Genomic DNA, 22,829 nt, shown 5'->3' with positions numbered 1-22,829 from the left:
CTTCAAGATGAATGAAAAGTGCTTGTTTCTCTTTATTAGTTTTTAGAGAACAATGAAAATGTTGAATTGTTTACAGAGGGCTGATTAAATGTGGTCAGCGGGGCCATGTCCCTACTGCTAACTGTTGGCCTGCTTCTCCCACCGGCCCCCAAACTACACACACACACACACACACACACACACACACACACACACACACTTCAAGCGCCCAACCCCCACCCTCACCTCCCTGCCACATGCATCTTCTTAGAGGCTATTATGGCTGCACATCTGTGTGTGAAATGTGCTCGTTCTGACATTCCACTGCTGCTCAGAGCTGCAGAGGCCTTTGTTAGGTAAAACGCTATTGTCAAGTCTAACAAGCAGGTCATGCAATTTGCTGGACACTGCAGCGGAGAACAGTCCAGGATGAATTGCTTCGGCCTCAAACAATGCTTAGTTCCATAGCAGAATACATATGTATTTCTTTCATTGTGCATACTACAAAAAGTCATGACATTGTTTTTTTAAGGCTTTGATTTAAAAAAAAAAAGTGTGTGTGTGTATATATATTATATATATATATATATGTTATATGTGTGTGTGTGTGTGTGTGTGTGTGTGTGTGTTGCTAGGGTTAGACTACCACAAAATAGCCTATTTGTTATATTTACTTAGGATAACTACTGTCTTATGGCTATAGGAAAAAGGCATGAAGTGCTTTAATTGGTCATTTGTGGTTTAAATCCCACTTATGTTTTACCAGAAAGCATAGTGAGAGGAAAGGCACAAGCTACCATTTTAGCTGACTGTTTGGTGTACTTAAAGGGGTGGTCAAAACCAGGGCATTTAGGAGGATGTTGTGGAGAATGATTCTCACTTTAGATTTCCACAAAGTAAACAGCCCTTGATGGAAAGAAATATGAGAACTCATTAATAAGCATATGCCAAGCAGGAAGAAAACAATCCTTTTACCAGACCAAGCTAAATGAATCAGATCCAGAAGATGTTTTGGTAAACTAAAAAATTAAGGAAAAGGAAATCATTGTCACTCAGCTTAACAAACAGCCTTCCACGGCCCATCTCTTTCCTCACTCCTAACCTCACCCTTCCATGCACACAGGCACACACGCACACGTTAGGGAAAGAAGCAGTAATAGGGAGTTCACATGCTGTTTGTGGCATTCTGACACAATACATAGCACACACCCCTAATGTGCAAGCAGGATTCTTTCCCTCTGTGCAGAATATGCATTCTGAGCCCATTATGTGTATAAACAATGGCATATGTAATTACCTTTCTAGGGTGGCAATTATTTCTCAGAATCAACAACCAGAGTTGAAGCATGTTCCCCCAAAAGACATTTGGGGATCAATTCTGGGTCAATTACGTCAGGCTTTGATTTATCACATGGTGTCAGGCCATGTTAAAAAAAGAAAGTTTAAAAAAAAAGCATTATGAGATAAAGGCTAAAGGTTTGACTCAAATTGGTTTGTCTCCAACTTTGCTTTCTCCCAATTGCTCTGCCCTCCCCCATTCTCAAAACAACTGTGATTTGCTGGGTTTTATCTGTTAGACAGTTTGCTGGTTGGGAATACTAAATGAAATGAATCTGGACTACATCCAGATTTGATCTGCCCCCACACCACCAGGCACTGGGAATTTCTCCTGGGATGCAGCAGAGGGGAGAGGTTAATAGTTCAGGCTTTAGAATCTAAGAGATCTGGATTTAGATCCCCATGACTTAAGCAAGACACATACATATCTCTGCAGTAGATAATGCCTACTTCAAATGGTTGCTGTAAGGTTTAAATGAGATAATTAAGCGAGAGGATATGTGTAAAACACTTAGCTCAGCGCCTGGCATGACGTGAATACCCAGTGAATAGAGTGACTGCTCTTCTAGTGGAAGACAACCAGAGGAGAAGCAGAAAAGCCCCTCCAAAGGCCCACCCCTACTGAGCTGGCCAAGGGCCAGGGGAAGCACAGTGGATGCTAGAACAAATCACAGGCCTAAACTGATGAATCCAAGACACCCACTAAGCAGCCCAGTGGACTAGACTGAAGATGAAGAACCCAGTTAATTTGGTCGTATCCTAACTAGATTGACTATGAGCTACAAATGATGAAGGTGCTACTTTGTTAGCAAGACCCCTCTGTCTTTCATAGAGCCTTAGGAATCACAGAAAAAAGCTATTTCACATGTTTTGACCACCAAATGTTTACTCAACACATACCTACTATGCACCAGGCACTGTGCCAGGTTCCAGGAACATAGAGATGGTCCCTCCAAAAAATTTCCCAGAACATGAAGTACATACCTACAATGTAGTAAAATATAGTTTCATAACTCAGATTAACAAATATCCAGTATCAGGAGTTTGGGGGCAGGGCAATTCATCCTATTAAGGATGAATCATGTAATTAAGTCACTGGTCAAATTAGAACTATTCCTTACTGAGGAGCAAAATAAAAGTTTTGGGAAATTAAGTAAAAAGGGAGAGTATGAGAATTCTCATCAAATTCTTTAGGGAGCAATATAATGTCCCATTCAAAGAACACTTTAAATCCATTTTATATGGAGCAACATTGTTTATTCAATAAGAGGGAAACGGCACTTCACAATTCATTTCTCAAATGCCACACAGTGCTATTGGCAGTATATAGTGGCAGCTTAATTAAGAAGCCTGTTGATGATGTTTAAAAAAAAAAAAGCTGGCACATTTTCCATTCAGATGGACACCACTCAAGACAAAGACATGTCTATTGTTGCTTCATACATACAAAAATGTGTTACATACACCACATAAAATGTCTAATGTCTACAGTCATATTAGCATCTTAACACTGGAAGAATCATGACTTATTCCCAGATCAGAAATAAGTCTTCAAAAAAAAAAAAAAAAAACGTAATTTTGTAGCATAGAGGACAACACATGAATACCAAAATAGCCAAAGTTTCCTACAGAGTCATTGCCCAGGTCTCTTTTGCCCCTATCCCAACCCTATGCTGGGTCCATGAACAACATTCCCAAGTTTGATCCAAATCTCCCCCTTTCCCGAAGCTAATAGCTCACATGATGTCAGGCTCCTAAGGCACAGAAGGTAGAGGCCTACAGAGACAACAGATGTAATTCACCTACCCACTCTGCAAGAAATGTACAAACACAATATATTTTTCAACAGATAATCTATATCTTGGGAGTGGGGGGAGAATTGAATTCAATTAATTCCAAATCTAATGTGTTAATATCTCTAAAGTCTACCAAATATTTACAGAATGAATAAAATAAATCCTACCTATCAAAAGTCCAAACAAATGGAATTAAGATGTCCTGAGTTGCCCACATTAGACTGTTTTGTTTTGTTTTTTATTAAAGGGATTTAAAATACTTACAGAATACACTTTTCCATTCATTTGTTTTCTATCTTAGAAACACACTTAATTAAGAGCAGCAGGGAAAAAAAAAAGTGCCCTGAAACTAATTGTAAATCCATTGAAGGCAGGAAACACATCTTACTTGTCTCCCTCATTTTCCCTCCCCTATTTTGTGCAGTGATTCACCCATAGTAAGTACTCAATTAAGTTGAAAAGGCAATGCATGTTTCAATTCACATTAATTTGGAGGGGTTGCACTGATTTGAGGAACAGCTGAGACAAAAAGGATAGGTTCAATCTTCCCTGATTCCTGGCTAGTGAGGCACACTGTCTTGAAAACTTTGCTGAAGCTTGTGTAACACTGGCATCATTAACTGCTGGCCACTGTGGCATTCTTAATGTCTTGATTTGTTTGCATTTTTGCTGATGGTAACAAGATGATTCTCCAACGGTTGACTTTCCAACAAGAAAATGTGAAAGGTGCTGTGAAGCAGGTATTCAGTGAAGCAGGTATTCAGTCTACCCCTGTCCTACAGACAGTATATCTGTGAACAAAATGGAAACAAATCATTAATCCAAGCCTTTCTAAGAACAACTTTTTAGAAGTACAACAGTTGGTTTTCCGCTGATCACTAAAATTATTTAGCTCAACCCTTCAAAAGTACAACCAGGATCTTTTATGGTAATAAGGCTGGTTCGAGTTTTCTCTCCTTACCTTATATAACGACCTTGAAATCCATGCCACCGCAGTTATAGACCCAAGCCCGATAAAATAAAAAATACTACACACCTGTACCATTTTGAAAACAGAATTTTCCCATTCAGGTAAGGAATCTGTATTTTCTGTCCTCACCTCTAGAAATAGGAATAAAACCTGTCCTGAGTTCCAAGCCCTATCCATTCACGAAGAGGGAAGTCCATGCCTATGTCCCATTATGGAGCCGCAGAGTGGCTGGCTGAGAACCAACAGCCGCACACAGCCCCCTGCAGTGAAGCCCTGCAGCCAGACAGGAGCGCTCTTCAGTCAGCAAAGGCTCAGAACTAACCAGGTGAGTAAAAGAGGTTAGGGATAAACACTTCAAACATCTCCTCCAGCAACCAAGGCCCCATGAGAGCCACACACACAGACCCAGGTAGGCCCCACCTAAGGCTTTTCAGTCACGCTCAGGCACACATACATTATCAACACTATCTTAGAACAGGAAAGAAAAGCATCTTTGCAAGGAATATTTCTATCCATTCACCTGCTCAAGGGCTCTTTTTTCTCTGAAATGTCCCACTGCAGACCCACCACAGTTGAGATACAAGGCCAACAAACACACAAGTAAGCTTAGCCTTAACACACTGATTTAATTTACTTCATTTCTTTGGGTTTTTAAATAATAGGCCAAAGGGATACGTCAGTTGAAAATACCTGTCAGCTCTACTCGACTTCACAGTGGCCTGGCCTATTGCTGGGGGAATGGGGATTGGTTATTTAAGGAGAGGGAACTTTGCTCTCTGTGAGTGGGCAAGTTTCCTAGGCTCACTCTTTTGCCACCCCACCCTCTCCTTGCATGTCCCAGGGGATCGGGGATCCCCACCCTCCGGAGGCTCAGCTTGGGAAGAAAGAACACAGAGGCTTCAAGATTAGTTGAAGCTGCTGTTTGCCCAGCATCTCCCACCCCACCCCACGTCTGTGAGCCCAGGTCTGGTGTGAGTGTGGGAAGATGATTATAGCAAGGGATGCTGGAAGTGTACTCAACTAGGGTGGGACTTTTCCTTCCGATGGTGCGCTGAGCAATAGAGGTGGTGAGGGGTGAAGGGTGAGAGAGCCATGCTCCTGAATTCTGGTTGGCATTCTCCCCTTGTGCAAGATCGGGAGGCTGCGAGTGGAGCAGCCTCTGCATGGTGTGGCTGGGAGATAAACCTAGAGCAGAAGCACAGTTATCCCGTTGAATTATTTGAGCAAAACACTACTGTAAATAACTTTTGTTTTTGTCTTCTGTCAAATAAAAGTGTTTTGGGTTTAGAAGAAATACAACACCTTTCAGCTCAGGAACAAAAATGTCAAAGTACATGAGCATTTAAAATGGACCTGGAATCATTTTAGGTTCTTCTTTCCCTATCCATTATATCAAACTTGTCACTGAAGCCTCTTCTTAATTTGAAATGTCTTTTGCAGCTCCCTTTGCTTCTGAATTTCTACTAAGTCCTCCCCACCCCTTTGCCAAGCCCTGTTCTCCTCAGCCTGGGATATGACAGGCTCCTAGCTATGCCTCCGTCTCCTGTGCTGTAGTCAACTCCTTCCAAGTGATGCTACCTCCACCGGGCCTCCGCTTCAGCCATTCGTTCCAAGATCTGTCTGAGGTAGGGCCCCTGAAGGATCTACTTAAGAGGCTCAGCACAGCTGTGATCTTCAATGCATCTTCAGCAGGCAGGCAAAAGAGAAGCAACCACACACACACACACACACACACACACACACACACACACACACACCACACCAGATAGCAGCAACGGTGTTCCTTTCTTGGCCACAAATGCACTGAATTGCCCTGAGCTTACTCCACACAGCTTCATCATCATTCCCCCGTTGCCCTGCTAACTCCACACATATTGGCCCAGTCTCCTGAACTGTTTGCCCTGGCTAGCTTTCCTTTTTCCTTCAAGACCTTGTGCCTTGCCCTGTACTTCAATCTACTTGAGTAGGGCCCTGATACCACCGTCCACCAGTCTATTCCAGAACTCAAGCTGCCGGTTGGAATCCAGCTATGATTACATTGCCCAAATTCCAAGACAGCACCATTCCTGACTCAGTCTTACCTGCTCTCCACATTCTAGTTAACCAAATCTCCTGCTGAACTGGATCTCCTCAGATCCAACACTTCTTCTTGTTCACTGAGGACTAGACTGCTGGCTAACGGGAGCACAGCCAGGCTCCCAGTCGCTGTGATACCTGGTCTTGACTTCTCTTGTTCCCTGGCAACCTATGTTGCTGAGATCTTGCAGAGGAACCCCAAACTCCCAGCTTAGACAAATTTCTATGTAAGAGGCTAGTTATAATATCTACAGTGTCTTTACAATACAATTTATTTATTCATTCATTCAATTAGCCAGTAATTTATTAATTTATCCTCCCTTTGTCCCATAAAAACTTAGAGGTTAACACTAAGTTTAAAAGAAAAAAACTCACCTGACTATCTATAGCTTAACATATCCCTGATTGGGATCCCTGGGTGGCGCAGCGGTTTGGCGCCTGCCTTTGGCCCAGGGCGCGATCCTGGAGACCCGGGATCGAGTCCCACGTCGGGCTCTCCGTGCATGGAGCCTGCTTCTCCCTCTGCCTGTGTCTCTGCCTCTCTCTCTCTCTCTCTGTGACTATCATAAATAAATAAAAAATTAAAAAAAAATATGCCTGATTTTTGAAGTATCCCACCATCCTATTCCACTTCATTCCCTAGTCTCCAAAATTAAGCCTCTGCCTCAGGTACATAAGTTCACTGATCTCTAAGCTCATTATGAATCTTTGTTCACCACCTCTTTATTGCCTTCTTAATACGTTCCTTTAATCCTTTGGCACCTCACTTGTGACATGATCCAGAAAGCCTTCCTCAAGAAACAAATCCACACTGATTTATCCCTTATCTGGATTCTTTCTCGAATAATCAATTAACACATAGTTCAAGTGCTTTGGTTTTCACTAAATGTTTCATGTACATTAGCTTCCCAGACAATTAGTTCTTTGAGGACCAGGATAAAGGCCATGTCCTGTATGTGTTACAGTGTCTTTTAAAGCAAAGTTCCACTTCCCTCTCTCCCCATCCTTAATACACTCCCCAAACCCACACCCATGAAGGAAGAGAGGTAAGGAGACTGAATCAAGTTACTGGACTCAACTAAACTTCTTAATAGGTGATAGAGCTTTGGGTATACGGAGAAAAAGGATAAAGTTTCAACTTCTGTAGGCTGTTCCCTCTTTGTGGGGTTCATCTCTTGGAATCCTCACTCTCTGCAGATTGCTTCTCTCTACTTCCATGTGCCAATGAAGCGAAACAGGTCTAGAATTGCCTCCCACTTAGTAGATGCTCCCCAATAACTCTTCCCCAAGATAAGGCTTAGGACAAACTAATTGGACCAGCTCTAACATAAACTTTTTTTTCTTTTTTCATTTTTCTCCGGCCTCATCTAGTCACTAGTAAAGTAGGACCTAAAGAGTTGGACCCAAGAAAAAGAACCAAAGACATCTATCTGTCTGCAAGACACAATATTTCCAAGCAGCTCCATATGGACAGCTAAGTTCATATGAGACTGCATTAGGCTTGGGTGTTGGGGGATGAGGGGTGGGCAGCACCAAGGTAACAAGAACGTTATGAGGTCTTGAGGTCTACCCTGTGCTTATCTCCTCCTGTGGCCCCAGAAGATACCTAAGTAAGGATCTGTGGGTTCATCTCAACATAACTACTAAGTATATTCCTAAGAAATATTCTCAATACTTGTTAATTGATTTTTCTATGGTAAAAGTAGAAATTTTATCAGTATAGATCAAGAAGGGGCACCTGGCTGGCTCAGTCAGTAGAGCATGTGACTCTTGATCTCAGGATCATGAGTTTGAGTCCCACATTGACCTACTTAAAAAGAATATATAAATTTAAAAAAAAAAAAAAGAATAGACCAAGAATTCTAGGAAACCCTGAAGTTCAGGGTCAGGGTTGTTTATGATTTATGTATTAAATACATGCTTCACTCAAAACCTCAGAGTAATTTTATTTCTATAAAGCCATCTCTCTATGAATGCATCTCTTACAACACAGAACTCTGAGTTTGAGATCTTTTTGAGTGAGAATGCAAACAAGATAAATCCCAAGGGTTTTGCAAGGCTTTCTGCCAAAGATTAAAGCCAGTGGGCCTCTTCTATTGTGAAATTTTGAATTAGCATTTGTAGATAACCAGAGTCCTCTGAAGAACCATGTACTATTCATAATATCTCACATATTGTATTTAAATATATCATACACATATCATATGTAAATGTATAATGGATGTAAGCATATCCCAAAGTCATGAGATCATTTATCACTTGTCTAAGTCTATATCAAAACTCCATTTTGAAACAATGTTCTTAATTATCATTTGATGCAGAGACTGTCAATTGTCCCTTAATACCCTATTCTCTCCTTTTTTATTAATAGAACTCCTGAATTTTGAGAAGTACATGGCCCAAAGATATACTTTCAGACCTTCCCAGCAGATAGGTATAGCTAGTAAAATGCGAACAGAAGTTAGAAGTGCAACATCTAAGGAAATGCCTTTATTTTTTCAAATTTAAGCTCAATTAGTCAACCTATAGTACATCATTAGTTTCAGATGTAGTGTTCAGTAATTCATCAGAGTTGTATATAAAACCCAGTGCTAAAAAGAATCATTATGAGAGCATATGGGTGCTTCAGTTAGTTAAGCATCTGCCTTTGGCTCAGGTCATGATCTCAGCATCCTGGAATCTAGCACTGTGTCCTTGTTGGGCTCCCTGCTCAGTGGAGAGTCTGCTTCTCCCTCTGCCTCTCCCCATTCTGCTTGTGCGCTCTCTCTCTCTCTCTCTCTCTCTCTCTAATAAATATATAAAATCTTTAAAAAAAAAAAAGAATTATTATGTATCTTCAGACATGTGAATGAAGCCAACACCCAGGGATGGCTGATTAGTAAAATAGAAATTTATTTTTCCTTTACCCGATTGTATAAATTTAAGCAGTCCAGGGCTGATATGGCATCTCTACAATGTCAGGAGCTCCTTCTAGCTTGTTTAAGCCACTATTTTTCAAAGTCTCTTAACTGAAACATAAGCTAGGCTGCTGTAGCAAATACAGCACTGTAATTCTAGCTCTGCCACGTACTACCTATCAAAACTTGGACAAATTATTTACACTCTATGAAGTTGTTTTTGTCTATACCTACTTCATAGATTGTTAACAACGTGAGACTCTTTTTTTTGTTTGTTTCCCATTATATCCCCAGCTTCTAGCACAGTGTCTGCACCTAGTAAGAATTCAATAAAAAAGTATTATTGCTATTCCTGTTGATACTCCAAATCTAGACACATAATGCCATACCTTAACAACTAACCATTAAGCAGTTCCAATAAAGATCTGAATAATGCAACTAACCAACACTGTGTGCATTATAGTGATCACATTTTCTGACCCAAATCTTGGAAAACATGGTCTGACAAAGGGTTTTTTCTGACTTGTGAATTTATTTATATGAAAATTCTTATTCGTTAAACCATTGGTTGTCAACCTAATGAACGGACTTTACTTTAAAAAAAATTACCTGCTTAAATCAGGCATCCCTGGAAAGTCAAAGGCACATAGCCCCAACATTAATGGTTCTGGCCCCTCTAGTTCTTATTACAAGGCTCTACTGTACATGCATATGATAGGGGGAAAAAAAACAAAACCTGATTTTTATAACATGTTTATGGTTGTGAATTTGTATTGCAGTATTTCAGAATCTTGAGAAAAATCATTCTTATGTTTTCCCAAAGGAAGATGGGCACTTCTTGCTTCTGCAAAAATAGCATGGATGAGAGTTTTCAGTAAAACACATTTATTTCTATTGAAGAGCACTTAATAAACACACACACCTGGCTGCTTTCACTTCACCATGAGTACCACCCATTTGCCAGTCATCGAAGTAATTCAGTCTGATCTGTTAAGGTGATGGATTCTGACAAACTGTGTAAGCCTGTCATTAGGGGAGGATAGATTACAGTCTCTATGCAGGACATTATAGTGCTTACATTTCTCATCTATACAGCCTATGAAACACAGAGGGAAGGCAAGATGAAAATAGAACTGAACATGGACTTAACTGCTACTCTCTCTCCAATGAATGATATGAGCTGGTGACCAGTCCACCACATTCTCTCTGTATATATATACACAGAGAGAGAGAGAGAGAAGACAGTTCTATTCTGACTGATATAAAGACCTCTCAAAAAGGACACAAAGATTATGCACAAATTGATTATTCAGTAATTTAAGTCTAATTTAAAGCCTTGTGCTTCCACTTTTAAAATATTATTCTTTCCTCTTTCACTCTACCTATATATAGCCATTTTGCTTCTCTATAATTTACTTATGTATTTAAAAATCCTCATCTAGAATGGAGATTATATCAAGAGTGAAATTTGTTAGGTGAATTGAAGACGAGTCTAAATTAACAAAAAGTGTAAAGTACAGACTGTTGTCCAAAAGATCATGATAATAGCAAGAGCTGATGTTTTGAGAGTTTACTACATAAAAATCAGTAGGCTGAACACTACATGCATTATCTCATTGAGTCCTCATAAAAGTCCTGTAGCAGGTATTATCATCCCATTTTTACAAATTAGAAAATAAAACCTGAGAGATATTAAGTAATTTGTCTAAGGACATGTAGCTAATGAATTTCAGAAATACTTTCAAACCTTAGTGTGTTGGACTCCAAAGCTCTTTATCACCACATCAAAGTGCTGGGTGTTTCCTTCAATCAATAATAATAATAATAAAGCAATACTTCAGATTAGGTTAACAAAACTCTAAAGTGTGGAAGACTGTTGCTTTAGTGAAAAAATGGTGTTTGAAATTAGCTCACCAATTATTTTAGGTAGGTAGTTATTACCTGACATTTATGAAGTATATACTTCACATCAGACTCTTTCTAAACATTAAATCTAATCTTCACAGCAGCCCCATAAATTAGGTAAACTATCTCCATTTTATAGGTGAGGGAAAAGAAACAGAAAAGCCAAGTAATTTGCCCAAGGTCACGTAGATAGAAAGTGGCACTGTCCTTGGACTATGCCTTTTGCCACACTGCCTCATTACCTCTCTTCAAGGCCTTTTTCTAGAGTGCTTGAAAAGCTTGCTTTATAAAACAATAGTGCCATCCCCCTTTAACTGTATTTAATGTTATTTATTAGCTCAGCAAAGCTTTGATTCAGAGACAATGCAAAAGTAAACTTTAACCCAGCCCTGCTCTCATTATCATAAATTCCAAATTTAGTGAGGTCCATGTTAATGGGTTTTACTGTATATAGAAAAGAGTTTAATAGTCACTTAGTTCTCCTCTATCTCCATTAACAAATGTAAAAAGCCACACAAAGGTGAAGGAAGGAAGAACAGTGACCTCAAAACTAAAACAGGTTAAGTGTCTATAATTTGTACTTCAGCAAAAAGTCTTAATACATGTTGCACAAAAAGTGCAATACAGTACATACATATGCCAATATGTTACAACAAGTTCAACTCTATAATTTTAAGCGCTCTATTCATCAATTAAAGAAAATTAATCCTAATCAGATGTTCATATTAAGGAATACAGCCATAGCAAATCGGCAATAATAATTAAAAGTCCATTTCAAATCTCTTTGGTGAGCAGTGAAATGATCTAATATAGCCAGGCAGCCCTAGTCTTTTCTGCAGTGTTGTATAAATATGCACATTAAGTGAAAATTCCTGGATGTTTAATATGGTCATCTTTGCTACTCACACTGCACTTGTTTCTAATGAAGACATGCTTCCATGTGCACCATGAATGGGAAAAATGGACAAGTTGTGACAGTCAAGCACATGTCTGCTCTGAGAGCCAAGTCAGAATTTTCCCACCTAGGTCATCACAGTGTTGTAAAGATTCCAAACAAATCCTACCTGCTTTGGACAGGGCTACCGAAGCAGGCAGGATCCTTCTCTCTGGTTGCATCATGCTTTGGTTTTTTTCTCTTCTTTAGCTCAGCTTGTAAATGAGCTGTTGTATGCCTCTCTTACAGCAAAAGAAATAGCCTTGGGATAGAAGTAAAACAATCCAGGTTAAAGACAGCCCAACTCTTTTAGGTCCCATGCTCTGTGAGGTACATGGTAGAACCAGATTTAAGATCATTTGCAGTTTGGTTAGACTCAACAAGGCATGTGCTTCCTAGTGATAGTCAAAGCTAAAGGTGGCCAGTGTGCTGAGCCATCTGAAAGGATGGGTCTGCAGCCTTGGACACTCAGAGTGAACTAATTTCCCAATGTTACACTACATGAAGTATAAAAGTATAAAATTCCTACCATATGAATGGAAATTAATCCAAATATCTGAGACTGCCATAACTCTGATAATCCTCTATCTTGTACTGGTTGGTTGGTGTGCAAAACAAGCTCACCAAAGTGTTATGTTAGGATTCAGTCTTTCACTTTCACTTTCAACTCTCTTGGCCAGAGCATTAAAATTATCACTATTTCTTTAACAATTTATTTCAATTTCAAGTCACTGGAAGGCATTACTGGGGAGAATATAGAGTCTCATTCTCTGAACTTTTCAAAGTCAGAGTGAGTGTGGGGTAAAGTCTGAGCTCTCTCAGAATCCTTCCCATCGTGAGTCTCTGATCACTACCAGTCAATTAAATCTTATGAGACATCTAGCAATTCCAATTCTAGGACTCTGTCCTACAGAAATACTAGCACAAATTCACAAAAATAAAAACAGTATCATGTTCACTGCAACACTGTTTATAATCTCAAAAGTGTGAAAGGATCTAAACCGCCAGCAGTTGAGGAATGGTTTATTAAAGACCATTTAAACCACAGAATACAGTGCAGCCATTAAAAATAATAATACAGGGGCACCTGTGTGGCCCATTCAGTTAAGTTCCTGCCTTTGGCTCGAGTCATGATCCCAGGGTCCTGGAATCAAGTCCTGAACTGGGCGCAGCAGAGAGCCTGCTTCTTCTCCCTCTGCCTACCACTCTGCCTACTTGTGCTCTCTCTCAGTTACACAAATAAAATGTTTTTAAAATCATTAATAATAATAATACATGTCTCCATTTACTAATATAAAAATGTGTTTGTGAAAAAGGGAAGATGCAGAACAAAATACAGAGTCTGTTACTATTTTTGGAAAAATACAACTGTGTATGTCTACAAATAAATGTATATAGAGAAAGAGTATATGAAACAAAAACACCTGTTTCAGAGATATATAGGTGTAAGTATAGAGGTATGCATATTTCTGTTACGTGATACTCAGGTAAAAATATTTCTATTATATACTTATACATACATTTGCATATGCATAGAAAAATCAGGAAGAATTAGTCAGCTTGGGTTGCTATAACAAAATACCATAGACTGGGTGACTGAAACAACAGACATATATTCCTCACAGTTATGGAAGCTGGGAAGTCCAAGATCAAGGTGTCAACAGATTTAGTTCTTAGTAAGGGCTGCTTCCTGGCTTCTATACAGCAACTTTTTTTCTGGTCCTCAAAGGTGCAGAAACAGAGATAGAGGCCATGCCTCTGGAAAATGAGATTGAGAAGGAAGACTAACTTTCTACTTGTACACACTATCTTATTTAGGTTTCTAAGCAATCCCCCAAGTTGAGACTCTCTTCTTCTCCTGGATTGCAAACAAATTAAGAAATATTATAAAAATAAAACAGATGAGAGGCTAGGATACATCTGTAATTACTGATTGAGACTAGGGTAGAGGGGGGTAATAGCCAAACAAGCCTAACTGTCTTCACTACAGATTTAACCCATTTCCACAGTGCTGGGCTGGGGTGGGCTCCCAGTCTCAGAAAAAAAATGTAGGCTCCTGGTAGGCAGGCCCTTCTCCAAGGAGGAAGGTGGCAGTAGGCTACGCTGGACCACTTATTCACCCCAAATTTACCAGTTAGGTAAGTTGCTCTCTCTCTCTAGGGCAGAGTGATGAGCAATCTTTGAGAAAGTTGGACCTGTAGTGGCTAAATCTAGACTACGACAGGTTAAAGAGTGAATGCTGAGAAAGCAAAGGCAAAAAAGAAGTCAAGAAGAAAAAGAGAAAATAGAGTTAGGGAATACAGGGAAGGAATTCTCTCTCTCTCTCTCTCTCTCTCTCTCTCTCAAGGAAGAGGCCAACAAAATGTCAAATGTGGAAAAGGGGAGAAGCAAAATAATTTACAGCAAGAGTCTAAGCACAGTGACAGAATCATGAACACAAGTGTAGTGAATGCTTCTTATGGAGGCATGAATAAAAGGGAAGGAACAGAAAAAGCCTCAGTGAGTTGAGGCAGAGATGAAGGAAGGGAAGTTGAGTTCACAGCACGGTACCAGTTTTATAAAAGGGTAGAAAGAATCTAGGGCTAATGCCAGGCAACAAAAATTAAAATTGCAAGGTGCCACAGGGCTGTTGTGCTAAAGTTACAACAAAACTTAGCAGAGCCGAGACCCATTTATAAATGTTTTATCGTACTGTGAAACTTTTGAGAAATTGTGATTTATTATTTATAAGACATGCTATCTAAGCAATATAGATAGATATACTCGCTATATCATTCAACATCGTGCATCATAATATTAGTTGATTCACATGCTCCTTTGTCCCTGGGAACCCTAAGAAATAAAGTTTTTCATAAATAACAGTGGTTTTAAGCTTGACAGGCCCTGTGCAATTTTTTCATCGCAATTCTGGCTACCATTACAACTGTATTTCCCAAGTCACAATGCAGCATAAAGTAAAATCAAACAGAAAGAAGAAATCGGTGGAAAGATGCATAGTCTAAAATCTGGCTCCATACTTTTGACTGAAACTAAAATCTCTGAACAAGAAATGTTTTCATTCCCACTGATCTATTTCCAAGCCCTGGTGGTCAATGGCCATAGAAATTCTGGCAAAACAATTTTTCTGGTAAACTGATTGCTGTGAGCTAACAGAAGTGGGGAAAGCTGCGTTTCTTTCAATAGGCCCCGAAGTTTTGTTTTGTTTTATCAGGTTTTAGAGTTATGTTCCAAGTCCCCATTCCTCTGTGTGATTCAGCTTTACAACCAGCTGCCCCCTCTTAACAGCTTTTGACGTCATTCAGGTTTTGCCAAATGTGTGCTACGGCCTCCTACTTTGCTTCTCCAATGCTATTAAAGTCCTACTGCACTAGGTTACATGTGGAAGCTGTCACCAGAAAGGATCCACAATGGGGACTGTCAAGCAAATCAGCCTCCTCAGGTCCAGCTCCTCCGCAGAGGGCTTCCAGTTCTGCTTCTGCATCATCGCTTCACTGGCCCCAGGATACTCTGAACCATCATCGCTGCTGACACAAGATGCAACTGAGATTGGTTGTCCTGACAGAGATTAGTGGGCAGTGATGAATCTTTCACTTGGGGTAGAAATATGATTTTATTTAAGAAAATAACCATACATAATTGGGCCTCTGTCACTTTAAATTTTAATGGTGAAAGTAATGTGGAGGCTTCTGGGACTTTAAATTATGGCTTTCAGAAGCTTCACACTGAATCTTTCAATTATTCTCTATAAGTACTTTCTCAAAGCATGTGCCACCATGACATTGCTATCACAATTCAAATCTAAATTCAAAACTGACTGCAAGGCTATGAGCTATGTGCTGGCGTGCTGGCTGCCTCATTTTATCTTGGAACATCTGACAAGGCGAATCAAGAGGTGCTCCCCCAGAGCCCAGCCAGCTGTTTGCCAAATATTCAAATACCCTGGCATGGAAGAGAAGATGTCCCCACATCAAAATTAGCGAAGGCCCCTCTTCTCCCATTAGTTTCTGGCTCACCTATATCCTTCCACACAGGCCCACCTGACCCACTCAGCAACGTGTTCCCTCTTGCTCGCTCGCTCACCTCTCAGGTTCCACCCCTCCAGCGACTGGACCCAGTGTGTGCTGCAGAGTGGCAGCCAGTTCAGACAAAACCATGGGGCAGAGTTTTCAAGTCTGTGCTTCCTTGAAGTGGATCTGAAAGAGGGGCTGACCTGCTGTTTGTGGTGGGAGGCAGACAGAAAGCAAAGCGGTGCATGTATTTTTACTTAAAATGTGTTCCATTAGGCTGGACAAAAAGGGGACTGGGAAGACAATAAGAGGGAGGTGAAAAGGCTTGCCTCGTTTATACTGATGTCTTCATTTCCTTGTTACATACCTAGTTTGATCATTTTGGTATTTTTATCTTCGTATGAAAAGAAGGGGAAATGCATATTCAATTACTTGTCTGTTTAGCTTTAGACGGCCTCGATTACTGTTAAATGAGTCCCCTCTCTCAGCAAATGCAATGCCAAATTTACAACTGTAAATAACTAAACCCAGCTGCACTAATGGATCTACAGTGAAAGTCAACCCTCATTTTAGATTTTAAAGGTCCTGAAGCTATCTTCCTCAGCGGGATGACTTAGAACAGACGCAATGGACAGCACATGGGAGTTTAGAAGCAGAAAGCGACAAAGGTGCCACGAGACAACAGCCTCTACCCAAATGGTTAGTCAAATTTCCTGAAGCTGGACACCAAACCCCAGGGTTCCAGCTCAGTAAGGGGATCCTGATTCCTTCCAGAAAAGTTGGGTCTTTATTTGTTCATTTCCTGTGATGTGTTTACACTTGGACAGAAGGGGCACAGCAGGGATGCTTTCAGGGCACATTTGCAGGGAAGCCAATCTCACAGGAATCGTGACTGCCAGATGTCAAACCAGTGTGCGCTGAGTATGCTCTAAGCAGGATGCACCAGCACCAAATCATGGTCTGAGGAAACTGCTGCCCTGATCTACAGGCTCTCCTGAGATGCAGGGAAAGCCTGGTAGAAATTTATGTCACTTAAAAAATAATAACCATCATTTTAAAAGCTGATATGACTATAAAAATTACCTGAGAACCAGAAAGGCTGATTACATTCCAGTTCTGCGAATTACAGATATTCATTCCATCAACCCACATCATCCTAAGGCAAATAACTTACTTCTGGGAACCATGGGTGGCAAAAGACAAGGAGGCCCGCGTGTGAAGTGGCCACAACAAAGATGTTGACTCTCATCTCTTGAAAACAGGCTCAAAGATTGTTTTGCACTACAATCAGGACAATGGAGCCCAAGCGAGAACCCTTCTCAGACAATGACCATAGACAGAGAAACAAAGTATTTTCAAATCCATTGATTTTAAAGCCCAAAACAGGGGCACCTGGGTGGCTCAGTGGTTGAGCATCTGCCTTCAGTTCAAGTCACGACCTGGGAGTTCTGGGATCAAGTCCCACATCAGGCTCCTCGCAGGAAGCCTCCTTCTCTGTTTGCCTGTCTCTGCCTCTCTCTGTGGGTCTCTCATGACTAAATAAAAAGTTTTTTAAATAAAAATGAAGTCCAAAACAGTGCAATTATAAATCCTGTCTGATTTAAATATTTAAGGCTCATGGAATATTTCAAACATAAAACAATTCTACAAAGATCATTCACCCAAACATTTACAGTGCTTCTATAATATGCCAATACTACATTTGATGAGCCACTTTTGATTAAAGATTCATCCTCATACTACTGGATTTCTCCGAAGAATTTAGTATCATGGCTCACCCCTTCATCTTAAAGTTCCTTCACTTCTGTAAAAGTTCCCTCCCTCTTAAAAAGATAGATCGCTCAGGCTGTTGAGACCTTTTTATTAATTCCTCTCCCTCAGCACTGTCCTCATTTCACTCTAAATCAACAAGGGGTGAAGAATAGTCTATCAAAATCACCTAAGGGACATTTTTCCTTTTTTCAAGTTATATGACACTCTCTACCTCCACTTGAGAATCTTTACCAAATGAACTACTATTTCTAGCTGAGATAAATCATATGCCTTAAGAGTTTGAGAATGAAAAAGAAAAAAAAGCTAAAGACCTCTGTACTAAATAAACACTTCCTCTTGATCTTACCCACTTCTGTGACTTCAACTACCTATCACCTATGTGCTGATGATTTCAAAAAAGAACATTTTAAGTTCGGACACACATATAGTTTATAGTTTGTTTAGTAGACTTCTGTTTTCAAACGATCTGCGTTAACAAACTCAGTGCAACATCACATCTATTATCTTTTTTATTATCTTTTTTTTCTATTTCTTAATAGTATCCATTCAGTGGGTATTACACACTTCCCATTCCCACCCCTACATACATCAAATCTGTCACCAGGTCCTTTCTCTTCCAGAACACATCTGAACTCTGTTTACCATGTGCCATATCCTACCTGGACCTCTGCAGTAGCCTCTCCATGCCTCCCAACGGCAGCCTCTCTACTTTAAATTATTCTCCACATGCTCCTGATTCATACTTATTAAAGCAGGAAATCCTAGAATGCAGCGCTCACAATATACAAGATGAGTTTTCCTAACACAATGTTTTAAGTATTTATAAATTATAAGTTTTAGAAAAATGGAAGTAACACATCAAACTGTGGTTTTAATATTAAGTTAGCTTTTAAAATAATTTTGGCATAAAACTCAGACAATTTAAATAAAAATCTAATTCAGGGAGCATACAGATATTTTTAAAGAAACTGGTACTTTAATCAGTGAAATTTGGGAAGTATGGTCCTACAAAAATCTAAACTTCTCAACATGATGTTGTAAATGCTATATGTTCCTTCACCTTCAGCCACTGCCTCTATCCACGTTCCCTGCACCATTCAGACCCTCTGTATATGAGCTTTGCTGCATAGCAAAAGTAGCAACCTGGTGGCTAAAATGACATTTTATTTAGTTCATAATTATGCAAATAAACTGGGTCATTCTGGATTTCCCGTGGATTCTCTCACGTGTCTATGGTCAAATGGTGGATCAGCTGGATGGTCCAAGATGATCTCACTCACATCTCTAGTGGTCAGCAGACTGCCAGCCAGAGCCTCCGTTTCCTACACGTGGCCACTTTATCCTCCAGCAAGGTATCTTGGGCTTGATCACAATATGGTCTCAGGCTTCCAAGCACAGAATCCCTAGTGTGTGCAAAGTACTTTTCAAGTCTCTACTGGTTTTACATTTACTAATGTCCATCAGCCAAACTAAGTTACATGGTCAACCAAAAGCAGTGATGGAGAAACAGACTTCACTTCTTAATGGAAAAACCTTCAATATCACATTGCCAGGAGTTGGACATAGAAGAAGGAAAAATTCATGACTATTGATACAATCCACCATTCTTGTCATATCCCAAACATGCCAGGTATATTCACACATGTGCTCATGCTGTTCCCATCACCTGAAATAAGTTATCAACCTCCTTCTATCTTTCTGGCAAGTTTTTATTTCTTGTCCTTTGAGGTTCTGCCCAAACACAGCATTTACTGACACCCTTCCTCAAATTAATTATTCCCTCCTATGCTCCCATGATTCCTTGCATATGCCTCTATTATAGCATTCAGGGAATAGTATTGTAATGTGATAATGTCTACCTAAATAGACGGTCTTTGTACCACTAGCACAGTGACTGGCAAAGACCAGGCATTCAATAAGTGTTCACTAAATTGAATTTAATTGAATAAATTCAAAACAAAGATTAAAATCTCCTTCAAATAAGCCTACATTTAAACAACTTAAGGTGCAACTATACAAAACTGGCCTTATGAGTTAGTAGAACTAATTAGATCCACCTCATCTAATTTGAAGGGCACCAGGGCAATGCTCCCAGCCAGAAGCATTTTTCTTGTGTAACTGGCACAAAGCCTGAACTTTCAGCATAGATTATTCTAGGTCTTAAAATGTTTTGCTGTAGTGCAAACAACATAGGCTTTGGAGTCTGAAACACTAGGACTCAAAACCTAGCTACTTGTGTGATCCTGACAATTTTTTACATTTCTCTACACCACTCTTTTACATCCAGTTATCTATGTTGTAATAAATAAATAATGTAAAGCACCTAGCACAGTGCCTTCCATACACCTAATACTCATCAAACCCCACGGTCTCCTATAAGACAAGCAAATCACCTGGGGGGGGGGGGTAACCTCAAGGCTCCTTCATTAACATCTGAGGAAAAGGGGAGAGAGGTAAGAAGATTGTGAAAGCAAGCAAGGGCTAGTAAATAATTTCACAATGTTACTGAGAGCCAGAACTATGGTTAGTATTAGTTACATCACTTTTCAAGGACCCAGTCAAGGACTAACAGTTCCTCACTCACCAAGGTATATAATGACTATCTCGGGTGATACAGGACAGGAATCTCTATTTTGCTGGGCATCAATATGGAATCAACAGGTATACATATACTTAGGTAAGATTAGTGGGGAAGAAGCTAGGGAAGAAAAGAGGTTGTTCAAAATGATGTTACCCTGATCCTTTAATGCATTTCTCTCCCTCTTTTAGTTATTACATTTAAAAGGAGTAGCTATAGTAAAGAAGGTTTTTTCTCCCTATCTAAGGATATGATTTTTTAAGTGAGAAAAATGAAAAACATATTATAAACACGCAATTCTAAACTTCAAATTGTATCACTTCTGAAGGAAATGTTGCCACTGAAACCAATATAAAGTGAGTTTCAGACACTCTGAAGTTGTTTCAAAGTGAAGCCAAATTTAATACATTTTAATAAAATCTTTAAACTTCCAAAATCCAAGTAGGAACTTGACTCCTATAAGATGTCTCTACAGTTACCCCTCCTAAGGATGTTCTCATATCTCAATGGCAGCTCTGAAACACTTACATACTTCCTGTTCATAAATCAATCTACATTTCTTGATACCTAAGCCCTGTAAATGAATCTCCATCATTTCCCCTGCAATCTTTCATACCAGCTACGCTGTAAATTTCCTGATACCCAAGATTCTACTTTGTGTATTTTCCTAATCCGCTTCTCCCCACTCCCAGCACCCTGATTATACTCAACAAATGTTAATTTATGACTGACAAGAAAATTTATAAGCATTTTCTGATGGTAAATTCATTGGTCCATCCAAGTTCAGATCAAGATCTCTAGAGACTTTAAAGATTGAAAAATTATGGTGCCCTCCTCCCCATCCGCCTGTAAATCAAAATGAAAATGATAAACCATAAAGCACAAAACTTACATATAATGTTCAAAATTACATAAGTGTTCAAATTAAAATATCTTCTGCTGGCAAAATTTTGGGTAAGCTCATCAAAGATTGAACACTTCTCTCATTCTCCCCACCCTGCCGCCAGCATTGTGAGGTGAGTCTGTGTTGGGGAGGAAGGAAGATATGGGGTGGGGGGACACACTGGAGCAAGTATATGTCTCTAATTTCCTGGTGCTTGGTCTGCTATAGAATACTCCATTCTTGGTCCAATTCATAAAACTGTATCAGAATGTTAATTATGGTAAGGATGCTACAGAATGTAGAAAGAGGAATCAAATGATAGCCTAAATTCATACATACTTTTGCTGTTCTCTTGTAAGTACCCAAATTCTATTGCAGGTATGTAGCAGGGCAACTTAACATAATATGAATAGAAACCACCTAACATATTGCCTTGCCTGCTGTTACAACTGTACTGTTGTTATGTATAGAAAAGAAGGTACAATAAATGATTGTCAGCACAGTTCTCAGAAGCAAAAGTTTTTGCATTTTATTTCATTAGACTTCAACATTTGATAAAAGTAATAAGCACCAAATTATATTTGGATAAACCTTCCATAAATAATGTTTTCACAGCAGTCACATAGTCTAGAATGCAGATGCTAATTACAGCGCCAAATCAAAACTACCACAGTTGCAATTAAAACTAAAATATTTTCACTTTGATTGTCATATTCATAGTAACAAATATTGGTTAATATTTCCATTAAATTTGAATACTCTATGCTTAGATATAATTATTTCAGCTGATTTGTTTCCACCTTTATATTGTAAAACCTTAGTGTGTTCCATATGAGCTGAATGTGGAATTTGATTATTTTAATGCACCCAGGTAGACCTTTTGCCTTTTGATTAAAAATGTTTGGATACCTAAGAAAACAGCATAGAGAAATAAGAAAGTTCTTGGCATTATAAAGGTACTTTAAAACACTAAATTTTTCAAGACCTGTGCTGATAGTGAAGTATTAGAACCCACATTTAGGAAGGAAACTGAATAATCCAGTTAATTGTTATGTGATCAGATCTCATTGGTTCTGAGATGTGTCCAATTTAAAAAAAGTCTCTTGGTGACTTCGTTCTAGAAGTAGAGGGTGTATTACGTCCATTAATAGCAAGCCAAGGACTACTTGAATAAATAATATTACAGGTCTGTAGAATGACTGATGGTCTTTGCAAAGGTCCAGACCGGTTTCATCTTTATTGAGATTTTATCACTGATTTGTTCTTAGTCATGTGCAGTTACTAAGGGCAGCAGTGGTAACAAGTGTTTGACATATGATAGTTGGGCCACTTTTGTCAGACTGCATTTATTTTAAGCTATACTCATACTTGGTACTCTTACATGTGTATGTTCTTGGGCTTTAGTTTTTTCTTATTTCCAGCAACGGGTCAAACAAATATTATAATAACACTACTCTCTAAAGCTCTCCAAAAATAATGCCTTTACCTTGCAGATAAAATAAGTGACTGTACAACAAGCACCTAATGTAAGGACTTACTCTTTGTTCATTGCCTTATTTGCACAGCTCACAACATATCCCTTACCTTTTAGCATATATTATTCATCTCAATTCAATCCATCCTTTACAATCTGCAGCAAGCCACAGAAGTTCTCTGTTAGTTGAAAGGAAATTTCAAGGGGGGGTGTGGAAAA

General features: G+C 39.4%; 1 long non-coding RNA gene across 3 annotated transcripts in view; it reads right to left on the bottom strand.

The window, feature by feature from the left end:
- Nucleotides 1-2,579: 2,579 nt before the first annotated feature.
- LOC121490063 overlaps nt 2,580-22,829 on the bottom strand; it is a 132,131-nt gene continuing 111,881 nt past the window's right edge. For all 3 annotated transcript variants that reach the window (XR_005987492.1, XR_005987494.1, XR_005987493.1), the window contains 2 exons: nt 12,026-12,157; nt 2,580-3,904 (listed from right to left, as the gene is read on the bottom strand). This is a non-coding gene — a long non-coding RNA (uncharacterized LOC121490063). The remainder of the gene's footprint in view (nt 3,905-12,025; nt 12,158-22,829) is intronic.

This window comes from Vulpes lagopus, chromosome 4 (assembly GCF_018345385.1).
Source record: "Vulpes lagopus strain Blue_001 chromosome 4, ASM1834538v1, whole genome shotgun sequence".
Classification (NCBI taxonomy): Eukaryota; Metazoa; Chordata; class Mammalia; order Carnivora; family Canidae; genus Vulpes; species Vulpes lagopus.
The sequence above is the reverse complement of the archived record's forward strand: the minus strand, read 5'-3'. Positions and strand labels throughout refer to the sequence as shown.